Here is a 13,020-nt window from a genome sequence, read left to right as displayed (position 1 = left end):
AGCCCTGGCAGCCTTAGCAGGAACAGATAACAGCTGATACTGGGACTAATTTGGTAATGTGCAGTACCACTGGATGACGTGAGTTGCGGGCTGGTGGTGCTGCTGATAAAAAGCATGCCAGCAGAGATGAGTCCTCCTTGGGATGCTGGTCGTGTTTTTGTCAAGTGGATATATGTGTATGTCTGTCCACAGACAGGGCAGACATTTATAAACCTACCTCAGGATTGGTCACTGACGAGACTTGCCAAATGTTCAGATATTTTAAGAGTAGCATTCAAAGGGGTTAAATCAGTGTTACATGTTTGATATTGTACTTTTTTGATATTTGATATTTTTTTATATACTTTATATTTGATATTTTACATGTGACACTTATTTTTGTAATTTAAAAAAAAATGCAAAAATTAAAGAACAAAAAAAATTATATTTCAATATTTACAATTTATTTTGCCTTTATATATATATATATATATATATTTATTTATTTAATAAATATTATATATTATTTAATAAATATATTATATATATTTCTATTATATATAATAGAAATTTAACGAGTTTTTTCTCGAAATTTAACGAGTTTATTCTCAACATTTTATCTCGACTTTTTTCTCGTAATTTAATGACTTTATTCTCAACATTTTATCTTGACTTTTTTCTCGAAATTTAACGATTTTTTTCTCGAAATTTAATGAGTTGTTTCTCAACATTTTATCTCAACTTTTTTCTCGAAATTTAACGAGTTTTTTCTTGAAATTTAACGAGTTTTTTCTTGAAATTTAACAAGTTTATTCTCAACATTTTATCTCGACTTTTTTCTCGAAATTTAACAAGTTTTTTCTCAAAATTTAACGAGTTTATTCTCAACATTTTATCTCGACTTTTTTCTCAAAATTTAATGAGTTTTTTCTCTAAATTTAACGAGTTTATTCTCAACATTTTATCTCAACTTTTTTCTCGAAATTTAACGAGTTTATTCTCAACATTTTATCTCAACTTTTTTCTCGAAATTTAACGAGTTTTTTCTCGAAATTTAACGAGTTTATTCTCAACATTTTATCTCAACTTTTTTCTCGAAATTTAACGAGTTTTTTCTTGAAATTTAACAAGTTTATTCTCAACATTTTATCTCAACTTTTTTCTCGAAATTTAACGAGTTTATTCTCAACATTTTATCTCAACTTTTTTCTCGAAATTTAACGAGTTTTTTCTCGAAATTTAACGAGTTTATTCTCAACATTTTATCTCAACTTTTTTCTCGAAATTTAACGAGTTTTTTTCTCGAAATTTAACGAGTTTATTCTCAACATTTTATCTCAACTTTTTTCTCGAAATTTAACAACTTTTTTCTCGAAATTTAACGAGTTTATTCTCGTAATTTAACGAGTTTATTCTCAACATTTTATCTCGACTTTTTTCTCAAAATTTAACGAGTTTTTTCTCTAAATGTAACAACTTTAATCTCGAGATGGTTTTATTTTTTTATTATTGCTTGGCCCTAATCCTCTTCCATACTTTTGAAATCATTCTAATATTCAGATTTTAAAACTCAGTTATTATCATGTTTAATGCTTTTTTTTTTGGAACCTGTGATACTTTTTTCAGAATTTGTTACTATCACTTTTTATCAATTTAACACATCCTTGCTGATTAAAAGTATTAATTTCTTTCAAAAAAGAAAAAAAATAATAATAATGACCCCATACTTTTGAACAGTTATATGTATGTTGTTAAAAAAGATTTCTATTTTAAATGAATTCTGTTCTTTTTTTAAAGTTTTTATTCATTAAAGAATCCTGAAAAAAAATCAAAAAAATTATTTAGCAGCACAACTGTTTCCAACATTAATAATAAATCAGCATATTAGAATGATTTCTGAAGGATCATGTGACACTGAAGACTGGAGTAATGATGCTGAAAATTCAGCTTTGATCACAGAAATAAATGATATTTTAAAGTATATTAAAATAGAAAACCATTATTTTAAATTGTAATAATATTTCACAATATTACTATTTTTTTCTGTGTTTTTGATCAAATAAATGCAGGCTTGATGAGCATAAGAGACTTCTTTCAAAGACACAAAAAATAGTAATGTTTCCAAACTTATTAATTAATTTAATATATTAATACATAATTAGAAATTGTATTTTAGTGTGTGAGTCCCTAAGTAACTACAATATATATATATAATCTCAATTGTTTTTAATATTTCAGTATTATTAATTTCAATCATTTAAATTTGGTGTGTAACTCACCTTTATGTTGCAGTTGTCATGTATTAACATTTATTTACATGCAGTCGTCCACATTTACATGATCTTTTTTAAGTATATCTATTTTATCATTTGATTTCCTCCACTACTATGATCATTTTCACCACTGTGAAGTTGTTCACTCACAGGACGTTCATTTTCAGAGCCATTCTAATTTGTTTCTGATGGGCACTGGCTTTGCATTCAGAGCCAGGAAAAGTATTATGTTAATAAATGATACCGCTGGAAGAGTGAGAGTTTGGAAATATACAGGGATAATAATAACAGCATCTGGACTCTGGACAGTGTTATTACCATTTAAATTAAGGCCCTTGAGCTGAGAGCCTCTCAAGTGAACAATCTTACAGTTAACTAAGCACACACGAAACCACGAGGCACGTTTCTCCCAATATATTTTTATTTATTATTTTTTCACATTTTAGGTTTACTCCCAACACAGCACGGCACAGAGTGCCATGATAAAGATTTATATTTTGGATTATTGTACCATATGTTCACATTGCCTGTTTAACCCACAAAAGGGGAAGGCATTATGTAAATACCACGGTTGTCAAGGGTGACAGATTGACATTACCCGACAACAATACACAACCCCGCTCTTACGGCTGAAAGAGGCCGGCCTGTCTCGATGTAAATAAACCTAAATAAAAACTGCTCTCAGAGCAGTGTTGGAAAAGTCACCCATCACAATGACTGGGAAATGTCTGTGTCACATGTGCTATCCAAAGCAGACAGATACACAGAGCAGCAGTCAGGCTGTAGGCTTGGCCGGCGCACAACAGCAGACATTTCTTACGTTCCCTTCAGTCTGTTCAAAAATGTATTGGAAATCAAAGCGCGAGTAAGTCTCGGGTCTCAGATCTTTTGGTCATGGGTAGAGACATTCTATTAGCACGAAGTGAAGCTTCATCAAAACACATCCTGATTATTCATTTCTATCATTCCTGAAAAGCGGTGAGGAAAGGTACCTGCTGATTTGAGCCTGAAAGGTTTGAAGTTTTAGAATTAGCCTGGTAAAGACATGTGGCGTGCACCGGCTAATCTACACACAGATCTCTGCTCGCTCTCTCTGCAAAGCCAACAGGCAGATCTGACAGCAGCTAACTAGCACCCCCTTTTGAAGTGATCGCATCTGGTCATAGCTGCTGAGCGTCTGAGCGCAGGGAACGAGTCCAAACATGATGTTTTTCCCGTTTGCGATTGTGATCTTTGAAATATCCATTTATTAAAAGCCAATAGTTCTGTCATTTAACATAACAATCAAAGTTTTATTTGTTTCCTTAGACATTTTGCCTCTCCATTTCAAAATAACAAGTACAAAACTTCCTGTTCTTTCCTTTTGATCCACTCTGCAAGTGGAGGAAGTGAAACAACAGACAGTTTCATCACCGCACACCAGTTCGGCACGTTGTGTGGTCAGATAGCGTCCCCGTGGGCGTAGCTCCTCAGCGGACGGCGTGTAATTAATCCCGCGAAAACACTCATAACCCTTCTCTCCGAGGGTCTGGGATCAGAGCAGGAGCGCGGCAGCTATCAGCCCGCTCTCCGGGAGCCGCTTTAGAGAGCGGCCTGGTGGGATGCGGATGGAGCCGGGGCCCCTGGGCCACCGGAGAGCAGTATGGAAGCGTTCAGATAAACAGCTCAGACAGGATCATGGGTGAACCGTGGGGAAAGGACTCGTTTTCGTCTCTCTTTCTATCCTCTCTCCACTTGCCTGAGCACCGGAGCTCCATACTATAGGGCTCATCTCTCTCTGTGTGAGTGTGTGTGTGTGTGTGTGTGTTTTCACAGAGTTTGGAGCTGCTGTAGGTCAAAGAGGAGACTGGCGGGCCGGGGGTGCAGACGGGCTGGGCGAGCGTTAAGCTGGTCAGGTGCAGCGCCACCAGTGATCATTAGGGTTACAGCTGCTAGGGCCAGATTGTCTGCTGCCTGTGCCGGGCGAGATGTCTCACCCTGGGAAAAAGAGTGAGCATCTGTCTGTCCTTCCCCGTAGACACGAACCTCCTACCAGCCTGTCCAACTCAGCCCGACTGGTAACAAGGTCACCTATCTTTTTTTTCCTCTTTCTCTCACTCTCTATCTCACTTTTTCTCTCTGTGTAAATGCTGTTAACCGTTGCTTCACTGCCTAGTTATCAGGTCAGAGAAGCACGGAAGCTTTAAATGTATTTCTTTGACAGAAACGGTTGCATTAGATTAGGGAACAGAAAATTAAGGACTGGAAATAATAATAAATTAAGGCTGTCTAAAATATTTCATTGTAATTAATCTCTGTTGTTTTTGTAGTTTGCTGTAGGTTGATGAGTTTAGTTTCGAGAAAAACAAATGATATTCCTATAAATCTTTAGCAAAGGCCCTGCTCAGAGCATAGATTTATATATGCTCATAGCATGTAAATAGAAATGATTCATCCCAAACTGTATGAGATATATTTTTTTTGTTTGTTTTTTGCTGCTGCAGTGTCACATGATCCTTCAGAAATCATTCTAATATGCTGATTTACTGCTCAAGAAACATTTCTTATTATTATCAATGTTGAAAACAGTTGCACTGCTTAATATTTTTGCAAAACACTGAGAACTTTTTCATTATTCGTTGACAAATAGTTCAAAAGTTCAAAAGCATTTATTTAAAATAGCAATCTTTTGTAACTTGTATTGTAAATGTCTTTACTGTCACTTTTGGTCTATGTAATGTGTCCTTGCTGAATAATTTATGAATAAAGCCGCGGTCACACTAGACTTTGAACGTGCAAAATTTTTTCGGATGCTGTAACGGTCGTGATATGACGTCACGGTCTACAGCATCTTTTTTATAAACATGAATTCAACACATAACTTAAAGTAATACATTTAAAATGTAAAAATATAGAACCTACTTGACTTTACTGCAAAAATATAATTCTTTTAATTCAGCCAAGACCAAGGTCATGCCTTGACGAATCGATCTTCTACTGGTCGCACGTCTTCACGTGATGCGAATTCGCAGGTCAGAGTTCACCAAACTTGAACTTTGGAACGCAGCGAAATGCGACATTTTTCGCACGAGCTTGCGTTAATCAACACATAACTTAAAGCAATACATTTAAAATGTAAAAATACAGAACCTACTCGACTTTACTGCAAAAATATAATTCTTTTAATTCAGCCAAGAGGTCATGCCGTGACGAATCGATCTTCTACTCATAGACATATAATAAACACTAGACGCCCTATTGGCCGCTTTGGACTGTTGCTGCGATGCGTCAACGAGTCCGCCATATTGTGCGGGGCAAGACTGCGCTGTTAACAAACACAAGTAAACGGACGAGCTGCGGTTTTTCTGGATAAAAACAAAAATAACGTTTACATTTATCAACCAATTTCAGTGGTTTATAATGTACGTGGTGTACAAAAAGTTCTAGTTACTTAAGATCTCTATAGTTAGACATATAAAATATTTATTTTAATAAAAAATAGTCAAAGCTCAGGCTTGTCATGTATTTGACTGCTTCATTCTTGCATAAGAATTGTGAAAACGCCCATACTAAGATATAATTTAATTTTCACATTAAATTAAATAAAGTTTTCTTATTGTAAAAAAGGGATTTTCTGTATGTAACGCAATTTGAGCTTTTCTTGAACTTAGAATTGACCACCATTGATAAAATGAAACAAAAATCATCAAATACAAATCACACAGGCTGCTTTCTGTATTTTTATAGCACTAAAATGATACAGATAGATACTCCAAAAACATACAACAACAAAGATAACTGATGGATCCTTTATGGTAATACATATGATATGGTACATCTACAGTGCAATGCAAATAAAGAAACTGAGAATAGTAAATAGTTTGTTATACACTATAAGAAATAGTTTATGTAGTATATAATATAATAATATAGTCAATAATAAAGTATATAATATTGTCAATAAACAAACAGTATACAACAAATAAAATAGTAATGAATAGAACATTTATAAAATAGTATAAGTACAATAATATAATATCATAATATATTGATAATAGCATATAGTATAATAATATTATAATAATAGCAATAGAACATGTAGTATCATTTACAGAATATAGACAATAATATAACAGATAACTATAGGCCTAATAGATTGATAATTATAGTATTGGTATAATAATAATCGCAAATACAATGTAATATCAATTGCAGAATAATATAGACAATAATAAAAATAGTAAATTAAATAGTGACTTGTACAATAACAACATAGTATTGGTATAATAATAATAACAACAAAAGGCTATATATTTTCCATCAGTCTCTTGGAAATGGTGAGAACAGTCCACTGACAGGCTCTCCTCAGCTTTCCTTGAGGCTTGTGTAGCCCTGGTTGCAATGGGCTGAAAAAGAAATAAAAATATAAACAAATCACCATTTAATGGCAAACTTTTAAATAATGTAGATGAGTCGGGAAACTTCCCTTCTAGCTACTTACCACTGTCTCCTCAACTCGTTGTCTTTGTGAAACCTTAAATGTGTGAAAAGCTAGCCCACTAACTAACCTTAAAGTATAGATTAAGATTAACAAAATATCAGTCACCTAGCCGTAACGAGTAGGCTACTTGTCATTAAAGTCGGTTTTAATAAAATAGAGATGCATATTTAAACTTTAGTTTATAAAATAACATAAGCTAAAATATAGAATCATTAAACTCACGTCTCAACTTTCACAGCTAATTAGTGACATGCTACTATTTTAGTCTGACTGACTCCGGTGGCCAACTACTATCAATTATATAATGACCAAATACAACCAGAAACAAATGTTCAGTCTTACCTGTGAAAGGTTATTCCCCGAGACCAGTTTTCAATTGTGCAGCGATTTGTACAGCCCCAAGCAGCACACGAAGCAGGCATTTTTCTCAATTCCAGTTATGAGCGTAATGCGAACGTTGCCCCGCACAACATGGCGGCGCCGTTGACGTACGGTCCAGCGGCCAATGGGGCGTCTAGTGTTTATTATATGTCTATGCTTCTACTGGTCGCACGTCTTCACGTGATGCGAATTCGCAGGTCAGAGTTCACCAAATTTGAACTTTGGAACGCAGCGAAATGCAAAATTTTTCGCACGAGCTTGCGTTTGAATGGAATTCAATGGAACGAAAAGTGCAGTGTGACTGCCCCTTAAGTTAAGTATTAATTTATTTTTTTTTTTTTTTAAAAATCTTTCTTACTGTACCCTAAACTGTTTAATGGTAGTGTAAAAGTCTATGGGTGATGTTTTTTAATCATAGGTGATATTTCACTTCAATGAATGATTGAATTACATTTATTCATTTAGCTGAGGCTTTTATCTAAAGCAACTTACATTTGAGGAATACAACAAGTGATTCATTTTAAGGAGGCAATAACATGAGAAGTGCTAGTAATACAAAGTTTTAAATATCGTTCAGAATAGTTAAAGCTAGAACAGGAAGAGATTAAGAAATATAGTGAAAGCATGAAAGCTTTTGTTTGTTTGTTTCAACGGGATGCAGTTAAGTATGGAATCTTGTTTCCGCCACAGAATTAAAAAAAAGATACTCACAATTCCGACTTTACAATTCGCAACTGCGAATGTATATCACGCAAATCTGAGAAAAAAGTCAGAATTACGAGATGTAAACTCTGAAACTCTGGTTAAAAGTCAGAATTGTGAGATAACACACTTTTACCATTTTACACAATTACACAATTACCATTTTTTATTTTTTATTTTTTATTTAGTGGCGGAAACAAGCTTTCATAGTTCAGTGCTCATGGAAGTTTTCAGTATTTTCAGGAATACGGCTGTCCAAATAGGGTTGGGAAGATTCCACCAGTGAGGAACACTGAACAAAAACATTTTGGGAAGTGATTTTGTGCCTCTCTGTGATGGTACCACGAGGTGCTGCTTACCTACCGAACGCAGTCTTACATACAAGTGGATTTGCTTTTGTCTGGGTTTGATTTCTAAAAAAAATGACCTGTTGAGTGGGTCTTTCTCCATGATAAACAGGTGCAAGATAAGGTTACACTTTATTTTAAGGTGTCCTTGTTACAGTGTAATTATTAGGGTTGGGTATTGACACAATTTTCACAATTCAATTCGATTACTATTCACATGCTTTCGATTTGATTACGATGTCGATTCGATATCGATTATTTTGGATGTAGTATTTCAGTTTCAGTACATGGTAAATTTTCTAGAGGAAAAAAAATCTCTCAACTAATGCTGTAAACTACACATGGGAGTCAGTTGGTACTACTATAATATTATTGAAGGTTAAAATTAACTTATTTATATACAAACACTTAAATTACTCTCAATGATGTTTTTATTATAAATAAAGTTTAGAATTACATGATCATATTTCTACTCCAATTCATTTTTTTGAAATATAACTAGGCCTAATTGCGGCTGTCATAACTGATTTATTCAAACATGCATTAAATATTGAAGAACATTAAAGAGGGCTCAAACGAGCTGCGTATCATGAGAATGAACCTCATTGGTTCTCACACGTGTCAAGCAAACATGCTTTAGCTTCCATTTACCTCAACTGATGTGTGAGTTGATGAATGTTTATATGTGAATAAAAGTCTAAATTCAAATTGTTCATCATAAAAAGCGACCGAGTCACTTCAGAAAAATTGGACTAAACTACTCAATTCATATGGATTAGTTTTATGATCTCTTTATGAACTTTTTGAAACTTCAAAGTGGTAGTTGCATAGCTGTCAATGGAGGGACAGAAAGCACTCAGATTTCATCAAAAAGATCTTCATTTGTGTTCTGACAATGAACGAAAGTCTTAAGGGTGTGGAACGACATTAAGGTGAGTAATTAATGACAGAAGTTTCATATTCGGGTGAACTAACCCTTTAAAACGTTAACTTTGACAGACCTAAATCATGGTGACACATTTTTAAAAAAATGTCTCTAATAACGAGGCTTTCAAAAAGTTGTTAGAAAACAGTGCTTCTGATTTAAATAAATGCCTCGTGAATTCAGTCAGAGGCAACCAAACAAGCAAGGTTATAACCCTGAAAGTGAACAAACATAACCGTCACTGGACCAAACCCTCAAAACAAGTACAAGGATTTGCTCCTAATAATCCTCTCAGCATATGAACGCATCTCCATTGTTGATTATTTTAAGATCAACTGAACTCATAATCTAAGCTAAAGTGCATGAATTGATGGATTTTAATCAATGTGAGTGAGTTCCACTATGTAGAGTGTTATAATGAAAATCGCATCACAGCCTCAATAAGCCACAAATAGCATATGGCCAGCTATTAATCTGTCAAATGCAAGATTCTGCAAACATACTGTGGAGCGATTAATCAACATCGTAAAAAATATGGTTTTAAGTCAAATGATGATTTTAACGGACAGCAGATTAAAGGAGAGGTCAATCCTGCTGTTCTGGTGGCAAGCAGTCAAACATCATCTCTTGATCTAATGTGAACATAGAGTCTGAATTTATGAAGGAAAACTGCTTTATTACCCGGATTTGAGCTTTTCTGAACCAATGACCCAGGCAAAGGAAAATGTACAATATAACGAACTGTTTTAGACACTACTATATGTACACAGACTACATTATATAAAGAGACAGATAGTGAATAAAGAGGAACCCAAAAGAAAATGCTCTGCATTAACTTGGAGGACAGCAAATACCACGGTATGGTAATCGTTTACCATGGAATATGCCAAAATACCACGGTATTACTATTTGATACCGTCCTTGTGCCATGGTACAACCAGTGCTTTTTGTAAGTGATGGAAAGCGAGTGGTAGAGAGAGGGAAAGAGAGTGAGAGGGAACACAAGACCAAACAGGTGTGACTCCAACTTTCTGCCTCACAGGAGAAAATGAAGCCCTGTCAAGGACACTGCACCTGTGCTATTGTCTGCAACAAATGGCTTTTAAGTGCAAATTTCTGCCAGGCTTAAAGGAGGGCTGTGGCCTTTGCACTTATATTCCCCATCTGAACTCATGCAATCTGCATAATGGGGTGGGAATCAAAATGAGGCTCCACAATGATTCTTCAGTGCTATGAGAAGAACACACGACACATCATCCTGTCCTCAAACACTTACTGCCATACATACTGCATCTGTTTTCACACTGTTATTTCAACCATAGATGCATAACTTTAGACATTTGATGGTAAATGAATTCTTCGCCCAAAAATGACTTTCTTTCACCTTACGTGATTTATACTGTGAGCATCTACTAAAAGGACAAAAAACACCCTAAAAGTACCATAAAAATAGGCAAACATCATTGATGTTGATCTTATGGACAATGGTGAGGATGATTTAAAGGTGCCATCGAACGTTTTTTCACAAGATGTAATATAAGTCTAAGGTGTCCCCTGAATGTGTCTGTGAAGTTTCAGCTCAAAATACCTCACAGATTTTTTTTAATACATTTTTTTAACTGCCTATTTTGAGACATAATTAGAAATGCGCCGATTCATGCTGCGGCCCCTTTAAATTCTCGTGCTCTCCGTCCACGGAGCTCGCGCTTGCCTTGAACAGCATAAACAAAGTTCACACAGCTAATATAACCCTCAAAATGGATCTTTACAAAATGTTCGTCATGCATACTGCATGCATGCGTCGGATTATGTGTTTATTTGGATGTTTACATTTGATTCTGAATGAGTTTGATGGTGCTCCGTGGCTAAAGCTAACATTACACACTGTTGGAGAGATTTATAAAGAATGAAGTTGTGTTTATGAATTATACAGACTGCAAGTGTTTAAAAATGAAAATAACGACAGTCTTGTCTCCGTGAATACAGTAAGAAACGATGATAACTTTATCCACATTTAACAGTACATTAGAAACATGCTAACGAAACATTTAGAAAGACAATTTACAAATATCACTAAAAATATCACGATATCATGAATCATGTCAGTTATTATCGCTCCATCTGCCATTTTTCGCTATTGTTCTTGCTTGTTTACCTAGTCTGATGATTCAGCTGTGCACAGCTCCAGACGTTAATACTGGCTTGTCTAATGCCGTGAACATGGGCTGGCATATGCAAATATTGGGGGCGTACATATTAATGATCCCGACTGTTAAGTAACAGTTGGTGTTATGTTGAGATTCACCTGTTCTTCAGAGGTCTTTTAAACAAATGAGATTTATACAAGAAGGAGGAAACAATGGAGTTTGAGACTCACTGTATGTCATTTCCATGTACTGAACTCTTGTTATTCAACTATGCCAAGATAAATTCAATTTTTAATTCTAGGGCACCTTTAATGTTTTGCATTGAACGCATTTGTAAATGATTACAGAATTTTCATTTTTGGGAGTGTCCTAAACCTTTAATGTAATACAAAACCAATGTAATTTCTAGTGCAGTTTAGTAGAAGTGCAACAAAAAATGTGATAGTATATGTGGATGGTTATATGTAACCCCTCCTGTTCAAACTGCCCGCTCTAAGCAAGACTCAAACTCAGATCCACCAGCATGGGAGTCGGGCGCTCTAACAAGGAGGTTAAAGACCACAGTCTCTAGCGTCAGTCACTAGAGCGCCTCTTGAGATCAGGGGAGTGAGGTTTACATGCACAGCTCTTACCGGCCTACGTCTGTTACACTCACCCCCCTAAATCTCACTCCCATCCGGGTCACGGCACCAATGTAACTGGTTCTACATCCTTTTACTGACCCACTCTGAGCAGGATTCGAACCGTGGTCTTCAGCGTGGGAGTTTAGCGCTCTAAAGACCACAGCCTCTAGCGTCAGTCACTAGAGCACCTCTTGAGATCAGGGGAGTGAGGTTTACACACAGCTCTTACCGGCCTACGTCCGTTACACATAGATAACAGTACACAGGAGAACACATTAACATAGACTGTATAAGGACAGTAACTCCATGGAAGAATTCGCAATACACAACATGACACCTGTGGGAAAGGAAGTCCTGCCTTTCTAAAAGAGGCAAGTGTTCGCAAAATTTCCGCTCTTTTTGAATGACACACTGCCATACTAATCGCACTACTTATGCAGTATTATATTGTGTGTGATTTTCTGTATATAGGGAATCGCTTATTACATGTGCTAAAATGTGCAGTACTATATCCCACAATGCAGTGTGCCTGACTTGACTTTTCATTTCGAGTGTAATGAATGATCCAGAGTCAATGTTAGTAGTGATTTGAAACATCTCCTTAAATTTGGATAGAGACATGGCCTGTAGTGCATGTGGCGAACAAATCTCTACACTCCCAATATCCGATCGCTATGTTGAATTTTCCAATTGCAATATTGTGTAAAAGGCTAAATGCATCAGCGGACAGTTGATGGCTACAAATGAACACATTACCTGAATAAACAAAGGCTGCTATATAAATAAATTGCTGCTCACCACTGCTATCAGATTCAGTTCATAGATTAATAGTATATGGAAGAGCTGATGCAAACTCTTGCGTAGCTTAGAAAGTTTCACAGAGAAAGGCGGGGAACAAACGTAGCTATCTCTGAAACCTGAACCTGTGATGCCCCAGGATATTTGCAATAACAAGGTTACGTCTTTGAGGAGGGACATGAATGGAAGAGGTTCTACTAATGGCGTGCTGTGTTCTCATTTTAATGTGTTGCTAACGTGTTGCATCAGTTGTCACTGCGCAGGTTTGTTTGCTAAACTGCAGAATTTGTACCTTGATGAAATTCTGCTGAGCGAAATCATGCATGAGTCTGTGTTGTTTGTTTAGTGGTTCAGATGAAGAACAG

Source organism: Megalobrama amblycephala, linkage group LG5, assembly GCF_018812025.1.
Source record: "Megalobrama amblycephala isolate DHTTF-2021 linkage group LG5, ASM1881202v1, whole genome shotgun sequence".
Classification (NCBI taxonomy): Eukaryota; Metazoa; Chordata; class Actinopteri; order Cypriniformes; family Xenocyprididae; genus Megalobrama; species Megalobrama amblycephala.
This window is presented reverse-complemented; position numbering follows the sequence as displayed.